This window comes from Tachypleus tridentatus, chromosome 6 (genome assembly GCF_004210375.1).
Source record: "Tachypleus tridentatus isolate NWPU-2018 chromosome 6, ASM421037v1, whole genome shotgun sequence".
NCBI lineage: Eukaryota > Metazoa > Arthropoda > Merostomata > Xiphosura > Limulidae > Tachypleus > Tachypleus tridentatus.
The window spans coordinates 137,097,328-137,116,212 of NC_134830.1; the positions used below are offsets into that span (position 1 = coordinate 137,097,328).

Genomic DNA, 18,885 nt, shown 5'->3' on the forward strand with positions numbered 1-18,885 from the left:
CTGAATCGCTAAAGAAAAAGATCGCTGTTTACCTTCTCCTGGTATGTTCAACTTGATAGAAGTCTCTCCTGCAAGAAAGCGCACGTGATACTTTAACTAACTGATCCACAACTATCAGTAACTAAGGCGAAAGGAGTATAAAACATCTTGTATTCATGTGCACTACAAAGCTATAAGAGTGAACGAACTTTGGATGAATGCTATGGACGTAATTATAATCCAAGATCTGAATCAAAAGTGTTTATTTTCAGGCATGGTGACTTGATATCACAATAGGGTTAAATTTGAATAACCAGAATCAAACATAAAATTGTAGGCCACCTCATATATATAAACAGTTTGTTGTAGTCCTAATTGCTCACCGAATCTGAAGCTATTTGGTTGAATTAATAACGATTCATTTTTAAGATAGGCTTTCACCCGTCTTTAAAAGAGCACTGCTGCTTTCCAGTTTTATGTTCCAGAAAATTCGAGAGCTTATGTAGAATACTTAATTTTCCTTTTTATTTTTCTTTTACAGGCTGTTAAACGTCCGTATTTTGCGCTTCAAAAGACATGCACAACATTTATATGCTCCAACTACTCCCAGATTTAACTTGTAACTCCTTTTTTGTCAACGTCTTTACCGACCTTACACAGTTGTGCTGTTTAGCAATACGGTCAGTTATTTTGTCGTAATTCACCCGAATATGCATGCGTTAAAGTTTCTTACAATCAATAGTGGACCTCGTTTTTGTGCGTATTTTTACCACATAAACGATTATATTATACGATATATATCCACATCAGTTAAAAAACTTGGACTCTAGACATGAAATTATCGAGTACAAAAAAGAAATAAATGTTCTCTACTATACGATGCCTATTTTACGCTTTTTTATTTAATAATTTTGTCAATTCTATCATTAGAAACTTCCCTCAAGTCTCGTGTTTAATCAAAGTTCTAAAATGGTATGGATCTGCTGTTGTTTCTCTTTCAAACCTACGTCACTTCCTCCACCTACATTTGAACATGAGCATTTCAATCATCGCTGTAGCGCTTATTTTTTTATTTATCCATGTTAAGTGGTAGTAGTGTTTAGGCTTAACGTTATTCCTTCCTTATTTCACGTAATGATTGCCAAACTGCTTTGATTTTTTAAAATAATATTAACGTATCCAGCGTGTTGCACGGATCCTCCATCCAAATCAGTATTTCTCTTTCACGTGTACTACGTTAATTTAATTTTGTGTTTATCGTGGGTGCTCAAAACAGCAGACAACAATTATTACGTTACGGTGTTAACCAAGTTTAAAAGCGCATTAGGAATATGTCTGGTTGAGTTTTCAAAATGCCTCTAAACACTGCTAACACGCTTAACAAGTTGCATACTACAAATAAAAAATGGCTTATAACGTTAAAATTTAAGGCTCAATACCTGCTGTAGGCATAGCATTAACAGATCGTTGTGCAGCTTTGCGCTTAAAAAGAAATTTAAACATGGTATTTCAAAACAACGAAACAAAACTTATTAAAAGTGCTTGTTGATTCTAAAGAAAAGCTCAAAATTCTATTTCATTTATTACTTAATACATTAAACTTTTGTTATATCGTGAGTTGTTACCAGAATGAAATAAATAACTGATTTTCTTTTCTTCAGTTGCATTTAGAAACCTTATTATTTACTTGTTGTTTGTGTGTTTTTGAATTTCACGCAAAGCTACACGAGGGCTATCTATGCTCTGCCCACAACGGGTATCAAAACGCGGTCTCTAGCGTTGTACGTCTGTTGACGTTCTGCTGTGCCACTGGTGAGCAATCTAAGACAAATCTATAAAGTCCGTAATGAAGCGAGATTTTATCAGTCTTATTAGGCTTAAGAAGTCCTATTACTTTACCAGTTCAGTAATGGTAAACGTTCCTTTACACCAATACATAAAATAAGTGTGTAGAAAGTAATCAGTCGAAAACCGGTTTTTAGAATTATAAACATTCAGACCCGCTGCTGAGACATTAGGAGCTAAGTCAAATTTTTCTCAGCTCGATATCAAACCAGAAAACACACCCTAACTGAGCTGTTCTGACAACTGAAAGAAAGAGTCAACCCTTAGCTGTTCCTAATAAGATAAGTTTTAACAGTTCAAACTACTAACTTATCCACCTCCAACAAACAAGGGTCATGGAACGACTACTGAGGCTCGAACCCGAGATGTTTCTTTCGTCGAGCGAGTACTACCCTTCACAAACTGAGCTAAAGAGATAAATGCAGTTTCTAGAAGGGAATTTTTAAAATAAATGACACGAGTGTATATTTTGATGTCATATCTTATTTAGTGTTTATTTGCCCCACCCTCCAAAAAAAAAAAATTAAAGAATGAATAAAAGAAGCAATTACTTAAAGACACGGGAATGTAAGCTAGTTCTGACTACAAAAGTTGCTTGGAAAACACTAATGTTTAGCGGTAGTCAGTTTTATTACAGTTTCATATAAGAACGAAGTTATTTTAAGTTAAATAGTTTGTGTTTGTGTCATTATATATACAAAAAAACATACTAAAGTTATCTGCTGCCGACCTTAATTTTGAACTACTGACCAGCCCCTGTCCCCTAGTGTTTATCTGTTAGTCTGAAGGCTTATGACACTAAAACCCGGATTTCGATACTCGTGGTGGCCAGAGCGCAGATAGCGAATTCCGTAGCTCTGTGCTCAATAAAACAAAACAGAAACACTAATATCTGCTATCTACCTTAAGCGACTGACTGTCGTTCTTATAACGAATCCATAACTCAAAGTCCAAAAATTATTTTATGGTATTACAAAGATTCGAACTCAACTATCCAGCTCCAGAGTTCTACCACAGGGCCAAGCTGCACCATTTAAGTTGAAGGAAAATGGTTTACATAATTAAGCGTTTCCCCAAAATAGTTTGTTCGTCATATTTAAGATAAGTAAAATAACCTTGAACAATAACAAGTGCATATCTTTAGACGCCGAATATGTTTTTAAATAATATATTAGATAAAATATACACTGGATCAGCAGCTGTTGTCGATCTGCTCAGCGGTACGTCTAGGGGCTGATAACGCTATAAATCGGATCTCGATACTCACGTTGGACACGTGTAGCTTTGGGCTTGCTTATGTTACAAATCAAGAAAAAGTGTCACTGTAGTACATATTTAGTTTCTGTTTCTGTAACTCGTGGTAACGTAGGGAATCCATCTGCTTGTGAAACAAAGTTCTTGTTTGGTTTATTTCTTTGTTGTTGTTTAATTCCGCGCAAAGCTACATGAGCGCTATCTGTGCTAGCCGTCCTTAAGTAAGCGATGTAAGACTAAAGGGAAGACAGCTAGTCATCACCATGCACCGCTAACTCTTGGGCTACTCTTTTACCAATGAAAAATGGGATTGACCGTCACATTATAACGCCCCACGGCTGAAAAGGTGAGTATGTTTGGTATGAGGGGGATTCGAACCCGCGACCCTCAGATTACGAGTCAAGCGCCCTCTAACCGCTTGGCCATGGGGTTGGTCATCTTGTTTGGTTGAGGACACTTCTGCGAACCGACTCCTTCATGTTTCAGTAATTTTTATAGCTGTCCAGATGTGCATCTAGCGGAGTTGGGTACAGAACTGTTTTATAAAACAGGTGATGAAGTGAAATGAAGAATGTAGGAAGTTGATAACTCGTTGACTAGTATTATAAGCTGTTCTTATCCCAAGGGCGCAAAGAGCATTAGGGAAGTAAACTAATGACGCATTCTGTGCATATTTAGACTCGATTTATTCCTGTTGCATGGAAGGAACCATGTGATTTTTTTATAATTTTTATTGTAGATCTTTATATTCTTGGCTGGAATAAGATTCATAGGGTATGATAAGATGCCAAGAGCTACATGGCACCCAAGGCCGTAACGGGGCAGAAACGGGTTTGCAACAAAGGGTTATATATCTTAGCTACTGTTTCCAGTAGTGACGATGCCTCCAATATTGGATACTTCGGTGTTGGCTCAACTTGACTGCGCACATAGCGCCCCTAGTGGAAGTAGTCGTTACTATATAACAATGAGTTCTATTTCACGTCGAGCTTGAAGAATGATAGAGTTATATATATCGCAGAAACAATAACAAGACAAGGAAATTCTCTTAGGAATGAAATGCAAAGATCAGAACAAACATCAACTAAAATGCGAAAAGTCTGAATTGTAATTAAGAAAATAAAAATGGAAAAGTTAAAAACTATTAAATAAAACACATTTAAAACTTGTGGAATATATCAGATGTGCGAATTTCCTTTGATCTCTGCTAGTAATATTTAAGTATTCATTCGTAGCGCCCCCTAGTGGCACAGCAGCATGTCTGCGGACTTACAAAGCCAAAAATCGAGTTTCGATACCATGGTGGGTGTGCAGAGCACAGATTGCCCATTGTGTAACTTATTGTTAACTTGAAACAACAAACAAAAAAAACCGTAATATTCAAGGGCTAATGTCAACGAGTATTGACATTAGTAGATCCGTCACACGCGGATTTAATACACTGGAGCCACGGGTAACATGTTAATATATGTTAACAGTGAAACGAAAAACGACGCTGCTTGGCTCTGTGGTAAAGCTCTGGATTTCGAAGTTGGTAAGTCGAGTTCGAATCCTTGCGATACCAAGATGCCCACCTAGTGGAAGCAAAGAGAGTTAAAGAACATGCCGAGCTTATTATCAGGCTTACAGATACTTCCTGTCTTGCTAGAAACAGGTATTAAATCTCCAACGTTAAAATACGGTACTTCACACAAATCGAATCTAAACTTCTTGATTTTACACGTGAGCAATTATATAGGACCAAGATTCGAAACCCGATATGCCGTTGAACACATTCTACGCTTTTAGACGGTCATTTTAATCAAGACAACGAGTCCTGTTAAAAGTAGGTGTTGCTATACGTTGCCCTCTCTGGTGGCTACGTCTAAACCTTTGTCGTTTAGCTAATGTGTAACATTAAAATCCCGAGGATCTCTTTTAACTTAAAAATTTTTTGCGGATCCCCAAACCTATTGATGTTTTTTTTTCTTAAAATCCCCAGTGGCATGGCGAAACGTCTGCGGACTTACAATGCTAGAAACCTGGTTTCGATAGTCGTGGTGGACAGAGCACAAACAGTTTTGCGCTTAACTTCAAAACAAGCATTGTCTTAAAAAAAAAAAAGTCTATCCATACCAAAAGCTGTGTTCCCAAATTCAAAGTTTTAATTTGTATAAATGGAATTCTACAAAAAATATCTTTATTATATAAATCATATTTTTTAAAAACATTTTTATGAAATTTTAGACATAACTTGTGGAACCCCTGGAGTACCCTTGCAGATCCCTGGGGGAGGGTCGGTTTGCTTGTTTGTTTTAGAGCAAAGCCATATTCGACTATTTGCTGTGTCCACCGTGGAGAATATAGCCCCTAATTTTAGCATCGTAAGTCCATAAACTTACTGCTGTCTAAGCAGCGGATAAGGGTCAATGGAACTTAGTTCAAGAAACCATTCAGATTTCAAGTAGCAAACACCAGAAGACAAAGGTTTACCATGAGTAGTCAGCGAGTTGACCACTTAACTCATTTGGCATACAAGAGTTCCTGGGTTCGATCCCATTTCGCAGAGATGCCTCACTTCTTTATAGAGAGAAGGTACACTGGGCTATCTGCTGTGTCCACCGCGTGGAATTGAACCACGGCTTTTGGCGTTATAAGTCCGTGGACTTACTATTGTCCGACCGGGAGACCCCAGAAATGCAAAAAACTATGATTATCATATTTGTAAGTTAATTTTTATTTCGTTGTATTGGCTCTTTCCGTCGTGCCATTTAAATCTGTCTTCTGATTAGACAATTGCTAAAAGATCTAAGCAGCCCAGAGAAACTTACCTTTTGGAATGTACATGAAGAAAAAATTATGTGTTTCTATATAAACTCTATTATATTTTTATGTATTAAATTTTTCAACTTTAGTTTATTTAAATGATACAAATACTGACTAAAGTACATCGTGCTTCTTTTAGTAAAAGACATGTGCAAAAAAAATTCTTGAAGAATGACATCACAGAAATCATCATCATACAATAATGAAACTCTTGCTTATATGATGCTCGGAAAACCTTTTTATTATGCGACGTGCAACCCCAACTTCTTGACATTTGTATCCTGTGTGCATGCAGATTTGCAATAGGAGTCACGATTTTCCTGTTTCGCTTCAGTTTTCCGTTAAGGAGAACTTTATTTTTCTCCATTCTTAGCGTGCAGATATGACTTAATGAACACGTCACACGCAGATTTAATACACTGGAGCCACGGGTAACATGTTAATATATGTTAACAGTGAAACGAAAAACGACGCTGCTTGGCTCTGTGGTAAAGCTCTGGATTTCGAAGTTGGTAAGTCGAGTTCGAATCCTTGCGATACCAAAAAAGACTTCCCCTCTTTAAGCTTATGTTGCTTTATAAGAGTGAAAGTCAATCCATTAGTGAGGATGACAGGTGAGGTAGGGTGCTGTTTTCCTTGTATTTGTTTTGAATTTCGCGCAAAGCTACACGAAAGCTATCTGCGCTAGCCGTCTCTCTTTTAGCAGTGTAAGACTAGAAGGAAGGCAACTAGTCATCACTACCTCCCGCTAACTCTTGGGCTATTCTTTTACCAACGAATAGGGGGATTATAACGCCCCTACGGCTGAAAGGGCGAGCATGTTTGGTGTAACGGGAATTCGAACCCGCGACCCTCAGATTACGATTCGAGCACCCTAACCACCTGGCCAACAAAATATGAGATGTGTTTATTTTTTATTTAACCGTAAATACGTTAGGCTGATATTAGAGCTTTAAAAGGAACTTAAAAGATCTGTTTGATTGATTCAATAAATTTTCCCGATCAAACCTACTCCTTTTTGATTGTTTGTTTCAGAATTTCCCACAAATAACGCAATGGTTATCTGCGCGTGTAGATTGCTAACTCGGAACTAATAGATTAGATTGGTTTGGTTTTGGGAATTTCGCACAAAGCTACTCGAGGGCTATCTGTGCTAGCCGTCCCTAATTTCGCAGTGTAAGACTAGAGGGAAGGCAGCTAGTCATCACCACCCACCGCCAAGTCTTGGGCTACTCTTTTACCAACGAAAAGTGGGATTGACCGTCACATTATAACGCCCCACGGCTGGGAGGGCAAGCATGTTTAGCGCGACGCGGGCGTGAACCCGCGACCCTCGGATTACGAGTCGCGCGCCTTACGCGCTTGGCCAATAGATTAGAGGGAAAGCAACTAGTCAGTACTATCCACCGTCAATTCTTGGGCTACTTCTATTGGATAGTTGTATTTAACCGTCACTTCTATAATTCACACACAGCCTCATAGTGTATAGCGTTATTTTGCAGCAACGAGACACGAGCTGTGGATCCTCGAATTCATAATTCAACATGCTAACCATTTTACCACGCCAAACTCCAAATGTATTCCTATCTAGAACAAACTAACTAAGCAAAACTTTAAAAATACGCAAATAATCATTTCGTAAAGAATTTTAATATCCAAAACAGGTATGGATGCCGTTTGAGATGTGCACTGTCGCTATGTTTTGCGATTTTTTAGTCAGTGATAACTCGAAAAGTAATACTTGAAAACAATTTCAAACCTACATTTTTCTTCAAGTTCCAAATATAGCTACTAGGGGCACTATGATAAAGTTTGTTTGTTTGGAATTAAGCACAAAGCTACACCAAGGGTATCGAAACTCAGTTTCTAGCGGTGTGGATTCGCTGTGCCACCACTGGGGTGCACGATGAAGTTGTAAATCGTTAAGTACAAAGCTACAGAGTTAATAACCTCTGCTTAGTTCATCGCAAATATGAAAACCCGGATTTTAGCGCCATAAGTCTTCAAAGAAGAGCATTCTACGACGAAAGAGTAGTGGAAACATCTACATTCAATAACGACTCTTAATAAATAAAATTTGCTTGTTTGTTTTTGAATTTCGTGCAAAGCTACAAACAAATTATAATGGAGGGTCTAAAATTATAAAAACCCACAATGAGCTCTGGTTAAAAATATTTCTTCTCTTCCTACCCTGTGCTATAATTACAAAGCAATCATTGTTAGAAACTACGTTTCGGATTGCTCCTTCGAAAGAAACGGGCTATTAATTAAAAGTGCTAAACCAGCCTAAAAGTAGCGTTTGCTTGCGTGACGCAGTAGCAGATTGCTTAGGAATTACCAAGTGTAAACAGAGCGGCTAGGACTAATTTATTGTTTCCTTTTATCTTGTTGAAATCAGAGTCTAGTGGAAACAAACACAAATAACGCCAAGTACGCCTTCGAAATGTCTCGTTTATTAACAAAGCTTAATTTAACAGTGAATAAAGTAAAGAAATTACCAGCATATCAACATTTGTCAAAATTATTACCTGACTCTTTTTAAAGAACAAGGGTTTTTTTTTTTTCTTAAATTTAAAGACGAGAAGTTCCTAGAAGTGACTTTATATATAGCTCTTATCAGTGGTTTGTGTTTCGTTAGAAACAACCAAACACTTGGGAGAAGAAATTCTCTACGAAAACCGCTGAGTAGACTTTTCTGTTGTTTTTCGCAGGTTTGTTTTTATCTGTTTAGCGAAAATTGTTATTTGTTTAATTTTAGTCTCCCCTCCCTCCCCTCCTGAAGTAGAGCTAGTTCACTCGCGAGTTTGCTGAAATCTGCAAAAAGAAGAAACTAACAATGCTGTTTGTGTCGATAGTTTCAAATTACCGAGTTTAAGACCAACGGCCTGGTTATACTTTTCATTGTTATTAAAACCAAAATACGAAGATTACATTGGACGTGAATGTTATGTGGGTGAAACATTAATAACTAAGGGGTATAGAAAGGAGTAAGGACGGATCGATAGGTGACTCATTTTTCTGTTAATTTTCCTTCGCAAATGAGGATTAATCTAATGCTTTTAATATGACGTATAATATTTCGCGTGAATATGATTTGCTTTGTTTTGAATTTCGGGCAAAGCTACACGAAAGCTATTCGCACTAGCCGTCCCTAATTTAGCAGTGTAAGACTAGAGAGAAAGCAGCTAGTAATCACCACCCACCGCCAACTCTTGGACTACTCTTTTACCAACGAAAAGTGGGATTGACCGTCACATTATAACACCCCCACAACTGAAAGAGCGAACATGTTTGGTGGGATGGGGATTCGAACCCGCGACCCTCAGATTACGAGTCGAACGCCTTAACCCACCTGGCCATGCCGGGCCGACGTAAAATGTACGAGGTATCTTGCGAATGAACTGTTAATAAAACTAACAAACAAAACTTAAGAAATATTTTCGGTTGATTAAAAATAAGTGCTTAATCCTGGTGATGTGTTTCTTCTGATATTTTTTATAATAGATTCGCATTTGTTGTATTTATTTTAAAACTTTCCCCGTATGTTATTATACTTAAGAGTAGGAGATAAATATTAAATTACATTAAAATTATAGCACGTTTCAACGAATAGCTGGAGGCCCAGGAATGGCCAGATGGATGCAACGATCGACTCGCGATCTTTGCACCAAACATGCTCGCCCTTTTAGCCGTGGGTGTGTTATAACGTTCGGTCAATCCCATTATTCATTACACTGCTAAAAAGTGTTGTTATTATGAAAATAATCTCTAGACACTCCCCCCTCATGACCAGGTGGTTAGGGTATTCCATTCTTAATCTGCGGATCGAAAGATTGAATCCTTGTAACGCTAAACGTGCTCATCCTTTCAGCCGTGGGGTGTTATAATGTGGCGGTCAATCCCACTTTTCGTTGGTAAACGAGTAGCTCAAGAGTTGGCGGTGAGTGGTGATGACTAACTGCTTTCTCTCTAGTCTTACATTGCTAAATTAGGGACGGCTAGCGCAGATAGCTTTCATGTAGCTTTGCGCGAAATTCAAAAACAAACCGAAACAAAGAAACCAAGAACGTGATATTGTTTCCACAGCTCGCTTTCCTGGTTTCAGTTTAGTTAATATTAATCTCACGCGTGCCTCTCTCTCTCTCGTCTATTTCTTTCCAGGGCGTGCCACGTGTACTCTGATGCGATGCTCAAATTTCTCCTAGCTCCGTACGATATTTTCAAAAGGCGGACATAACGAGTGAAGTAAGAACACATGTAAATGACAAATTTCATTAATCGTGTCCAAGAAAATGTTTTTTTGTTTTTCTAGTTTATTAAAATTTCTATCTCAAACGTTAAAGAGTGGGAGGGTATCAAGTGCCTGAATGAATCTGGCATCAACTAAAGCGATGGAAATACTTTACAAGCTTTCATTCGACCAGAACTTCTACGGTTACAGTGATGAAGCGGCCCGTGAAGATAGAAATCCAAAGGTACCTTCAACATCCCAGATGTTTTATTTAATGCCAACCACACGCCTGTTTGTTCTGATTTTCTCTGCGACTTCTTTGTGAAAGTTATTTTAAGGAATATTATGTTGCATTCGATGATAAGGAGATAAGAGTGGTAATGGTGTGGTGGAAGTAGTTGTATGGGGAGGGAAGGAGGGAGGGGTAAGGATTTATTTGGGGAAGAAATACAAAAAAATGAGACTAGAATACATTCTTGGCTGCTGCGATCGTGATGTAACAGTACATGTTAGGTTTTACCCAGTCTGGCGCTTAGATTTAAAAATATCCACCTTTAGTTAACATAACAAGGAATGGCACAGAACAGCGCATAACAACGTTTTTAGCTCGAGACTGGAGTCATCAGATAACATTGTTTGATAATTTGACAAAGGAATACCGGGCCTGAAACTCTCAAACTCAGATGTTCTTAAGCGTTAACAACTGACTTTGTGTCTGGGTCATATAAGAGAAAATATCTAGGTAAAGAACATGTCACCGTGTTTGTTTGTTTTTGTTGTTGTTGTTTTAACTCGATAAAAACAAATAAGTGCTCTTACTAAATTACTAGGCACTAGCATGGCCAGGTGGTTAAGGCCTTCGGCTCGTAATCCGAAGGCTGTGGGTTCGAATCCCCATCACACTAAACATGCTCGCCTTTTCAGCCGTGGGGGCGTTATAAAGTGACGATCAATCTCACTTTTTGTTGGTAACAGAGTAACATAAGAGTTGGCGGTGGCTGGTGATGACTAGCTGCTTTCCCTCTAGTCTTACTCTGCTAAATTAGGGACGGCTAGAGCAGATAGAGCGAAATTCAAAACAAACCAAAAAACAACTGAATTACTGGGTGAATTTGGGTTCAATACTCATCGTTTGATGAATCTTTCAAGTTGCTACGGTTTTATTTATGCAGGGTGCCAGAAAGGTCTGGAATCATATGCACTTCGATGAATTTCACAGAATGTGTTCCACGTGCTGTTTGTAATTCGAAACAGGTTTAGATTAACCCGGCCTTCTCGTGCTTTCACAGCGTCAAATTTAGTCACGCGTCTGTAATTATAAAAAAACAAAAACAAAGCTGCAAATCACCGATAATCCCAGACTTTTCGGACACACTGTATATATACATACTTGAGCTACTGCGCCGTGTCCTCGGCGGGAATCGAATCATGAATTTGGGCACTTGCTCGAGACAACATGTGCTTAAGTAAAAGTGAACGATTATTACAGATGTATTATTCATGACTTCTTACAGTAGAAATAGAATTCCGTTTAATAATAATAATAAATTAAGTCCTCCGAGTATGGGGTGTCTATTATCCTCAAAGCCTAAGAGGAGTCTCCCCTCAAATCTCGAAGTATGTCCCCTTAAAGTCTAGCAACTAGCAGACTTCTTGATGGATTTAAATGGTGTATAGGGTATAAAGTCGTTTTAGGTTCATTTATTTTACGTTACAAATTAACACCAAACTCACGTTTTTAGAGTAAACTCCTTTCCCAACAATAACAGTCCCCTGTACAGCTATAATATAACCAATAAAACAAAACTACCAGTAACCTATTTACATTTTTATCCCCCCCCTTTATTGCTATCGGTTCTCTCCTCCTCTCCTAAACTCTCACGAGGAGTTACGTATAACAAATCTCCTCTAGGAGGCTGTTATTGTTTGTTATTAAACACAAAACAACATGAAGGGCTATCTGTGTTCTGTCCGCCATAGGTATCGAAACCTGGTTTCTACTAGCGGTATAAATCCGCAAACATGCCGCTGCGCCACTGGGGGGCCCACTAGAGGCTCGTGAAAACGAATAAAATGTGTCTTCAACATCTGTCGTAGCTCGAGTACAAACGATTATAGATTCTGAAATTTCAGGAAGTACCGTTGGGTTGTCTGTTATGAACGTTAAATTGTTTGTCATGTGTCACACTATTTAAAACAGACGATTTCGTTTATTAGCTGTCATTTCGGCTGTGGAATGCTAAGATTTTAAATTCAGACTATCTACAGCCTATTGATATACCTAAGTGAATGTTGTTTTACACAGAATTACTACTTAATTTAACTCAGTTAGCCTGGGTATTTCAACTTTAGAAACTCTGCATTATTTAAAGGATTGTTTCCTGTTTAAAACATTTAAAAGCCTCGTGGTTTAACCACAAACACAATTTTGCAAAAAAAATTTTTAGTCAGCTGTAAAATTTCACGAAGCCATATTTTAAGTTTAAAAGCTTTTCTCTGTTATAGAAATATTACAATAAAACGTAAATATTTTAAATTCTCCATGAAATCATAGGAAACTAGATTTACGCGAAACCTCTGCCGTTGACTTTGCAGTAATCCATTTTTTCTTTTCGGGGATTTGAAGGGGGGGGGGTTAAAGAGAATATGCGAGTTTTCGTTAGTGGACTAGAAGAAAAGTATAATTGTTAAAACTATACATAAACCAACTACACAAAACATACTTTAAGTTAAACCAGCGAGTCAGTTGATGTTTCAACTGCTAAAGACAGGAAGGCCAGTTTGGGCACTAATTTGTTAAGTATTCTTCATTGTTTTAAGGTAATATAAAAGGACCAACATAATACAGAATAAGTTAATTTATCTCACAGGGCCTGTCATGGCCTGTTGGTTAGGGCTCTCGAATCTCAATCTGTGGATCGAGGGTTCGAATCTCCGGCATCAATATTCTAGCCCTTTCAGCCGTGGGGGCATTATAGTGTGAGGGTCAATCTCACTATTCTTTGATAAAAGAGTAGTCCAAGAGTCGACAGCGGGTGGTAACGACAGCTGTCTTCCTCTGGTATTTACGCGAAGTTAAAAAAAAACAAAATGCACAGAACGTCGACGTTCTGCTAACGTTTCTAATTACGTGGCAGAAAACATTTTGTTTTGATAAATATGTTAGTGAATGTAACGATAACGATTAAAACACACGGTTCATTGTAAAGTTTCAGTAACAAAATAAACAAACGCTCAGTGTTAGGTTTCAAGGTTTATAACGCTAAAATTTGGAGTTTAATCCCTAAGACAGTTACGAAGCAAATCGTTCATTACATATTTTACGCTAATACAAACAAAACCGACAATGAAGCTAAGTAAAAACAGGTAACTAAAGAACGGTTTGGTTTGAATCTCCCACAAAGCTACACGAGGGCTAGCCGTCCTTAATTTAGCAGTGTAAGATTAGAGAGAAGGCAGCTAGTCATCATCACCCACCGCTAACTCTTAGGCTACTCTTTTACCAACGAATAATGAGATTGACCGTCACATTATAACGCCCCCATGACTGAAAGGGCGAGCATGTTTGGTGAGACGGGGATTCGTACCCGCGACTCTTAGGTTACGAATTGAGTGCCTTAACCACCTGGCCATGCCGGGCACAACTAAAGAATGACAATTATACACAATGCAGTATAACTTGGCATTTTCTTAAGCCTAATTTGCAACTCGAAACCCAACACTCAATATGGTTAAGAAAATTGAAACTGGTCCTAAGATTAAGAATTCAATTTTTTTAGATATTCTATTACATTACTGTAGCCACAATGCAAACACGTGTAAGGTTTGGTAACCTACGTGGAGCTGTGGGCAAAAGGTTCAAGGTTCGAGCCCCAACATGACTTTGAACGTTATAATCATAACAGCCAATTTGACCACTAAGTTAAGAATGGCTGTGGACACCTTGTGTCTCTGAGTGGTCGCCTTCGCTTCGCTATCAATTCTATATCTTGAATGGCTATGTCAAAATCTCGAGTTTTTTTTTAACTGGCCACTAAGAACATGTGTTGCATGAGACAAGTTGAAACCACCAAATTTCTAGTTTATCGAAGAAACACAGCAGAATGAAAAGAATATGATTACTTTCGTCATCGGATTATTTATGCGCATACTCATAACAACAAACAACGAAACATTTTTATTTTTACTAAACAAAATTCAATAAAAAACTTTATTACAGGAATATACGGTATTGTTTAATAAATTCCCGATTAGAATCGCCAGAAAATTGACTCGTTCTCAAAACTCCGGTAGAGGACGCCCCTAATTGTTTTGTGGGAAATAACTAACTACGCTGGATGGTAGAAACCCAACATCTTAACAATAAATGCAGAGTCACGTCTTAAAAGGCTACATATGTACAAGTGTCTTTAAAAAAGACAACCTTGTGAATAATTATTTGGTTTTATGAAGAAGCAGCCGTGCAAGCCAGCGCATTCCAGAGATTCAATCGTGACTCTGAATATATTTAGGGTTATGCCAAATTCTGGCGAATTTGATTATACACGTCGCCTTTGAAATCAGTGATAATTTTAAGATCAACTTGGGTAGTTTCTCTTTCAATTTTGCAGTTCATCGAATAATTGAATATAAACAAAATCGTGTTCTCTACCTTTGAAGGAATTCATGGTCGTATTTTATAAGTGTATAGCAAAGGAGGAGTGGTCACATGACAGCTGCAAAGAAAGAGAAGTTTTTCAATTAGGACACTAAAATAATGAACAAGAGAGTTGACAAAGAGAAGGACATGGTCATCAGTAGGTTGGCCCCCGCGGGTAAGTCCTAGGATTTATACTCTTAAAATCAGGGGTTCCATTCCCTTCGATGGACACAGCAGATAGCCTGATGTGGCTTTGCTACAAGAAAAAGACACATGCATATCAATAGGTAGCCTAAAATCAAAGGAAGGAGACCTCATCATGGAAAAGTACAAGATTTTAGAGAGATGGACATAATACATCAAAGAAATTTACGATGGTGAAAGAATGGATAATTTTATATTCAGGAGTAACTTGAAGGTCCTCCTATTTTGAAAAATAGAAGTAAAAAGTGCAATAAAGAAAATGAAACTTGGAAAAGTCCTTGAATAAGACAACATTATGATCGAATTGATTGGTGGATTAGATGAGTTGGGTATTGACAGAGTCACAAATGTTTTAAAATAGCATCCACGAAAAAGACCACATCTCAACGAACTTATAAAAATCAATATAACTAGCAGTACCAAAGAAATCAGTTGGAATTGAATGTGGACTGCACAAAACAAAAAGTCTTACGAACCACTTGCCAAAAATATTACTAAGAATAGTTATGAAGAGAGTGAAAAAACAGAATCAAACATAAAATAGCAGAATAACACTGTAGTGTTTTTTTAAGGTAAAGGCACGGCGAATGAATTTACATCCTGAGAACCATCACAGAGCGTGCAACAGAAATACAGCAATATTAGCGTCTTTGTTTCAAAGACTACACATAGGAATTTGACAAAGTGGGACTTGAAGTTACAATGAGAATTTTTTAAATATATCAATTCAGATAGTAATGATATGAGAACTATTAAAATATATATATATTAGGAACAAACAGCAGCCATCAGAGTTGAGAATGAGTTTGGTCAATTTCAGAAGATAAAAAGATGAGTCCGTCAAGGATATGTTATCTACTTATCTTTTTCTCCTGATACAGTGAAATGATCATGAGATACCAAGCACACGTATTGGAGGTAACATCATAAACAGTATCAGATGTGCCGATGACACAGTGTTAATGTAAACAGTATCAGGTGTGCCGATGACAGTATTAGTGTAAACAATACCAGGTGTGCTGATGACACAGTGTAACTGTAAACACTATCAGATGTGTTGATGACACAGTGTTAATGTAAACAACATGGGATGTGCTGATGTGTTAGTAGCAGGAACGGAAAAAAATCCCCAGTCCTTACTGGACATTGTAAGTAAAGAAATATGGGACGCAGCCAAAATAAAAAGAAAACGAAACTAGTCTAAAATTCACTTTATCATTAAATGGGACCCTTTTCAATCAAACCTACAAGTTCAACTACTTATGGACATGGATTACATCAGATTGAAGATGTCAAAATGGGGTCAAGAGTAGAACTGCACATGTTAAGACATTTGTGAAGATGAAAAATATATTGACTAACAAAGACATATCAATGAAAGTGCGGAAAAGAGTTCTTAGCTACTACATCGAACCAATCTTGATGTACGGTTGGAATCATGAACAACAAAAAACAAACGAAAACAAAAGCACTTAATATGACCGAAATATGGCTCCTGCTTAGAGTTTCCTACAACGATAAGAAAACAAACAAATAAGTTCTACAGCAAGAAGAAACCAAAAGTACGAGAAAGAGAAGCAGCATTAGTTGGTCACGTGATGAGGAGAAAAGGAATGGAACATTTGATAACAACGGGGAAATTTGTGGAGAAAAGAACCAGAGCTAGATCGTGGACAGTTTAACAGTTTGGCTACACAAAGAAAGGATGACTGGCGTAATCTCAAGCGTCTGGAACCGAGAATATTGGAAGGACATGATCACCTACTCTACAAACCATGGCACTTAATATTGATTATACCCCCCTCATTGTCACAGCAGAATGTCTTTATGTCTGCAGACTTACAACACTACAAACCGGGTATAGATACCTGTGGTGGACAGAGCACATAATTGCCCATTGTACATCTTTATGCTTAACTTAAAATAAATAAATATATATATTATATTTCGGGAAATTAATCTTTTTCTCCCTAACTCTGTAAGAGTAAATAATTTTAATAATGTTATAATGTCAAGGTTTTTTCTTTTCTGAGAGACGAAAAATAAAACGTTTTACTGCTTTAAAAATTGACTCGTTAAAACATGAACAAAAGTTAAAAAACTGTTAGAAAAAACATAAATACTTACGCCCTGACGGTGGGGCTTAAAATTAAATAGTCAGATTTCAAACCCGTGCGACGCAATAAAACACTCCCTACATTTTAAGGTGTAGATGCATAATAAAAGTGACAGCCAACTCATTAGATTGGATCTTGGCGTAGCCTACGAAAGGCTGCTGTTGACTGGCTGCCTTCCCTGTACCCATTAATTCAAAATTTGTTATGGTGGCACGTAGACTTAGTAGCTTTGCTATGAATACAAAGTACGGTTATGACTTGCAATACGGTTGTCTAATAGGAAGTTTGATAAAAACAATTATACAGTTTGAAATTTGTATCGCATTTTACACACGCACACTTTCATGCACGAAACAGATAAAAAAACCCGCTAGAGCAGTGGTTCCCAGGGGGTACGAGATAACATTTGTTTCTTCACTTATTCTTAAATAAATAATTACTGTGAGGGGTGCGAGAACATATTAAAATTTTTTAGGGGTGCGGGGCGTAAAAAAGGTTGGAAACCACTGCGCTAGAGGGACCAACCTTATATTCCAGGAATGTCATTGATTTCGTTTGTTTGTTTGTTTTGCTTGTTATTAAATGATCTGTCTATGCGGAGCCTACCATGGATATCCAATTAATGTTATAAGACTTATCGTTGAGCCACTAGACTGCGCTGTTGACTTAGCAAAATATTAACTTTATTGTTCGAAACTGGGAATCGCAGCGGCTTAAAAGCTAAACAACACTGGCAAAGAAAACGTATTAAACATTCTTCTGCTGAGAATATTTTCTCGAGGAATTATAATGCTGGATTCGTCGTTCGATATGTGCGCCGATGAACCAAAAGCAATAAATCAAAATTGAGTTTATTTTTGTTTTTTTAAACAAATAATTGGAATAAAATGTTGGATATGGAGAAGAGCATGAGAAGATATTACTATAAATATTTTGTAAATTATAAAGTTTCTAAATATCTTTACAGGTATTACAAAACAACTAAAGCATACCGTTTAAAGACTTAAAGCATAAACTACAGAATAAAACAAAATCTAATAGAAAACAAAAATGGCTGACGAAGCGCATCTTCAAAAATTACAAGTCAGAGAAAAATGTATTATCTCTCAGAAACAGCTGAGTGGAACATTTGATTAAGACTAAAAATAAATAAAAACAGAAACAAACAAAACAAAACTGTAAAACTGCCCTTGTAGACTGTGATTAGAAGACAAAAATAATTCTAAAAATCCTTGAAATGCTCTTCCAAGAGTTGTGCCGCTCCGACACGATCGGTGGTACAGTTGTTCCAACTGAATCCGTGGGTTATTTCTGTTTCGTAATTTTTGTCTACAAAACGTTCGATATGTACGCAAAACAGAACATACCAGCGTCTGGGTTATATTGTGTATAATTCTTATTGAATTATGTGAGGATTCTTTAAACAGAGTTGTGTAGAAAGGGTTAAACAAGTCGTGGTGAAAGGGAAAAATTCCCTTCCTCTACAGAGGTACTTGATACAGAAGTTATCCAAACTCTGAATACACAAACTCTCAAAGCAACGACAGACCGTTTACCGACATTTATAAACTCACTGAACAAACAGTTTCAGACAAAAGACGCTGGGGTGGAGAGTTTACCTTAACACGAAAGAGCTTCAGTACTTGAATGGAATGCAAACTGATGAAAACTTAAGTGTCAAAGTTTCGTTATCAGGATGTTTGAAATGATAACATTTTATGGAAGTAGAATAAGATTAGTTTGTGTTTCAAGAACAGAGTTGTTTTTTTACGAATGACAAAGGATCAAAAGCGTAAAAATTACCTGCTATC

The 18,885-nt window shown here is 37.4% G+C and overlaps 1 protein-coding gene across 2 annotated transcripts in view; it reads right to left on the reverse strand.

Moving 5' to 3' along the window:
• The window catches only part of LOC143253784 (calcium-transporting ATPase sarcoplasmic/endoplasmic reticulum type-like), an 83,892-nt gene extending 66,719 nt beyond the window's left edge, over positions 1 to 17,173 (reverse strand). For both annotated transcript variants that reach the window (XM_076508155.1, XM_076508151.1), the window contains exon 1: positions 17,085 to 17,173. The gene's annotated coding sequence lies outside the window, so the exon portion shown is untranslated. The remainder of the gene's footprint in view (positions 1 to 17,084) is intronic.
• Between the last annotated feature and the right edge of the window lie 1,712 nt (positions 17,174 to 18,885).